Below are 4,759 nucleotides of genomic sequence, written 5' to 3'. Positions count from 1 at the left end.
CTAGATCCATAATTTCAAGGTCAATTACCAGTATTTGATCCTGAAATTAGTAGGCTGCTTGAAATCTGTTCTGTCAGAAATATCTCTATAACTTTTGCCTTTGCCTTTAAAATGGCACACAATATAATTGATCTTTATTTCTACCCATGAAGATAACTGACAACCAAACCACAGTTCACTTAGAGTGACCGAAGAAACCATCCCTTAGAAGCCCTCAGTTAATGCTTATCCCGCTGGCGCTATCTTCAGGTCCCTTTGCAAACGGTGGCCCTCCACCGGGTTCCAACGTCTGTGACCCACTTCCAGCAGCAGCGTGCTAGCACAGTGAGGCCAACGAGGGGGCTCTCGGAGTGGGGAGCATGAGCCGACAATCAGCCGTAGTGGCGTCAGTCCACAGGTCAGCCAGTTAGCTCACAATACCACTGTGTTCCCGGTCCAGCTGGCATGGCCTGCCTTCCTCCCACTCTTCCTCCTCCTCCTCCTCCTCCTCCTCACACCTCCTAACCCCCATGGTGCCAGGCAGCAGGCTAGATCAGGGTCCCCGGCTGGGAAATACGCTGCCAAAACTAGGCCCTCAGCTCTACTTCTTTATCTCAAAGCCTTTCTCGTCACGCCACCTCTCTGACAGTCAGGGGGCGAGGGATGTGTGATGCTGATCTGCAGCATCACACATTCAGATACAAAACAAACAATACGTATGATAGAAGCAAATACACTGACTTGTATGTGATTACTTCTCTTCTTCCACCCACTGTATTGTCTCTCTTTATTGTATTTTCTATAAAGGCACACAAGCCAATTCAAATATAATTAAAAAATAGAATCTATTGACTATAGGCGTGGTTTATCAGCCTAATACTCTGAATGTAGCCATATAAAATTACATATGACGTATGAAAAGTGATAGTGTAGAAGAAGTTCTGCGTGTCATAATTATATCTACTGCTGGAAACGGTTCCCAGAGTTTTCATGGCAGTTACACTTGTCTGCAGGTGAGGAGGTGTTGTGAGCCATAAAGGTTCAAGGTTCAGGGATAGGGCATGAATAAGGAGAACAAAGACTCCTAGAATTTAATACTTAAATACGATGCAAGGGGTTGAAACAGCTACGAGTTCATGAGTGCAGAATGTAAAGATTTTGAAGGGCGCTGTTTCCACATAGAAAGATGAATGTGACGCCTGCGTGCAGTTATTTATTTTCCAGACCAGATCCAAAGTCAAAGTGTGGACCGTGAGTCTCTGACACACAAAGTATTTCCTGTGATGTTTTCCAGATGCCGGTATCCAAGCTCATCTGTGTGAGGTGATTGGTGCATAAAGCCTTTGCATCATATACAATCGTTGCTATTATAAATGGTAAGATATCAGCAAAATCAACTCGGATCTCATATCTTGTTTCTGGTGTGAGACTTTACCCCAACTCTAGCAGACGATCCTATCCACAGAAAGAACAACACAGACTGTTATAAACAAATCAATCGCTGCATAGTGGCCCCTGGGGGGACAGGAAATGCCTGAACTCTGATCCATGAAGTTCTGGCTTGTCAGGGAGACAGGATGAGAGCCCAACAGGTTGGGGCAGATCCCATGGGCATGTCAGGGAGGGCCTCCCGCAAAGATGGCTTAAGTACTGTTTGCTACCAGTTTTACTTTGTTTCCCCCCCCCCATAGCCCAACTACCATAAAGGTTTTGGGAAACACCTGTTTTTGTTTAAAGTTCAATATAATGGAAATTCCCAAAGAAATGAACGGATGGTTGAACACAAGGCAAAGTATTTGGCAGTTTGTTGTTGCTATTCGCTAGTGAAGGCCGTGACGCGAATGAGATGTCTGGGTATGAGTTATTGGAGTTATACGGAGATGAAAAGAATGTGGCCGAGAAAAATGAGACATGGAGAGGAAGAGAGAGGAATGTTGAAATGGCGGGAACGGCAAGGGTCGTGGAACGACGCAACGGCCAAAGAATGGAAGAACCAGGGAAATTTCACTAAATACAAATCTGTAGTGGAGGGAGGCCTACAGAGAGAATAAGGCCTATAGGCGGTATCAGTAGCATATTGCCTCCAAATACTGAAACAAGGATGAGCCATATCTGTGGCAATCATCAAATCATCAAAGGTAATAAACAACTGTCTTCAGAACCAAACAGTCTGTTGAAGATTAAGCGCACCCAACCACACACACACACACTCTCTCTCAAATACACATACACACAGAAACTCACTCTCTCTCTCTCACACACACACACACACACACACACACACACACACACACATACACACACACACACACACACACACACACACACACACACACACACACACACACACACACACACACACACACACACACACACACACACACACACACACACACACACACAAACATACATACATAAACACAGAACACAGACTGGATTTGATTAATTTGATTTTCATTTGATGAAGAGCATATCATTTCCAATTGCAATTCGTCATCTTGCACCATTGGGTTGCTCCTGCCGCAACATTCAACAGGAATTTGTTTATTAATTTGTCAACTATACTAAAGCACCACAGATTCATGTTCTGTCCACATGGTGTCCCCATAGCTCCGGTCTTGGCCACGCTGTTCCAGCATGAGCAACATTTTAACGATTTACGAGCATCAACAACAATCTGTCCCTTCTTGACATTTGTACCCTACAGTTCAAAAAAACATACATAAAATGTTTTTCTTTTTTAAATGTATTATATTTATTATAAAACATATTTTAACAACAATAAACGTTTTGTACATATATTTTGGATAGCCAGCCTAATTGAAAGTGGAACTTCAGACTGGCAGACTTGTGAACTCAAGAATGGCTTCTGAACATTTTACTTGACTGGCGATATTTTTTCTTGGCAGACATGAATACTGTATATTTCTTGACTTGAGGTCTGATGAAATATTTTGGATATTTTACAAAGGGCAGGGTAGACCTGACTTCATGATGTTTTAGAAGTAGAATATGCTATTGAATTAACTTACCTTGTAGATACGTATGTATATGTTGCCATCAAGCCCAACTATTTGCAAACCCTCAACATTTAAATATTTCATTTACGAGTGCGTTACACAATAAAAATGTGATCTTATAACCATATTTTGCTGCTAGTAGCATTATGTTCAGATTGTATTTACTAGCTATAGAATATGAGGCCACATTGCATATCATCTGTAAAGCTCTGGCAGCAAAGTGGTATCAGCATTGCATTCCCTCACCATGGAGGGACATGTTTTGGCTCACTAACAACACAGAGCTCTTGTGTAACCCAAACCACAGCTTCCTACCCATGACATTTACAGCCAGCACCATCTGGATCAGTGGGTATATGGGAGATATACCTCTGCAGAGGCTCTGCTAGACCAGAGGATCAGGGTCTTCTAAACTCTTCTCTGAAGAAAGACGGATGACAGAGCAGATCCAAGCCAGTCCATCGACTCGGTCCATCTGATTGTATAATGCTGCCTATCTCCCATGGAGATCTGAGTGAACGTCCATCTAAGTACCCCTATGTGGCACATGTGTGTATGTGTATGCGTGTGCGTATGCGTGTGTGTGTGTGTGCGCGCGTCTGTGTTTGTGGTTGCGTGCACAAGCTTTGTATCCTTAATCCCGGTCTGAAAATGGATTTGGGCATTTCCCATCATCGATAGGATCTCCTTACTTAATCCATAGCTTTCAAGAGTTGCCTGGCTCCCTTGCTATTTTAAAAAAAGCCTTAGGCAGAGAGCAGACCACATGCCGTGGTGGCCTTTCTGGAGTATGACTTACACCTTTACCAAGAAGAAAATACATACAATCCAAAATAAAAACCCATACAGGGTCAAAGGAGCTTACTAGTACAGTACACTAAACCACTAAAACACTTTTAACAAGCTAACCAGTTACTTACTACTACTAACCCATCTCACACAGCCATATTATCAGATTGACAGAGAATATGACTTTCAAGGCCGGTAATATATTTCAGAGGATACTTTCCTTTTTTCTCCAATTCTGATAATAGGAAATAAGAATCTTGATCATGTTAGGGGAGAGATAGCTGCTGGACCCAAGAGCAGAACACAGAGACAGGACAGGGGTTGGAGTGAAGGTGAAAAGGTTTATTTAGTGTAACCAGGAGTGAGGCAGGAGGCAGGTAGGAGAGTGGGGCGCAGCAGGCTGGAGGGAGTGAAGCAGGAGGTGTAGATCCAAAAAACGATAGGCAAACAAAGGTGAGGCACGAGACTTCAGCAGGAGAAACAACAACTAGAAAGTGTATATACCGGAGCCAGGTTTGAATAACCACCACGGTATATCGAAGTACGATCTGGCGAGGACTGCAGGGAAACTAGGTGTATTTGAAGGGGAGTTGATGAGCTGATGCAGGCCAGGTGTGAGCAGTTGAGAGTGGCAGACAAAGCACAGAGACAGACAGGGGGTGTGGCCGATACAGGGGGAGAACACGCAGCACCACAACTGTGGCCATGACTGATCAAACAACTTGCCGTTTTTGTTGAGGTTTGGTGGTCTCACAGATTTTAGTTCTTGGGTTTCCTCCGAGTTAGCCTCTTATAATTTCTTGAACGGTATGGGCCTGTGTGCATTGCTAAGCCGTCTACACATGTGCGGCTAGTCTGCACATCTGTGCTGCGGTCTAGAAGGCGGTAAAAGGCGGCAGCGATAAACTCATACAAAGCTGGTCAGATACCAAACGAAGAGTCAATCAACTTTGATCTTTGGAATCTAATTT

This window comes from Gadus chalcogrammus, chromosome 16 (genome assembly GCF_026213295.1).
Source record: "Gadus chalcogrammus isolate NIFS_2021 chromosome 16, NIFS_Gcha_1.0, whole genome shotgun sequence".
Classification (NCBI taxonomy): domain Eukaryota; kingdom Metazoa; phylum Chordata; class Actinopteri; order Gadiformes; family Gadidae; genus Gadus; species Gadus chalcogrammus.
This window is presented reverse-complemented; position numbering follows the sequence as displayed.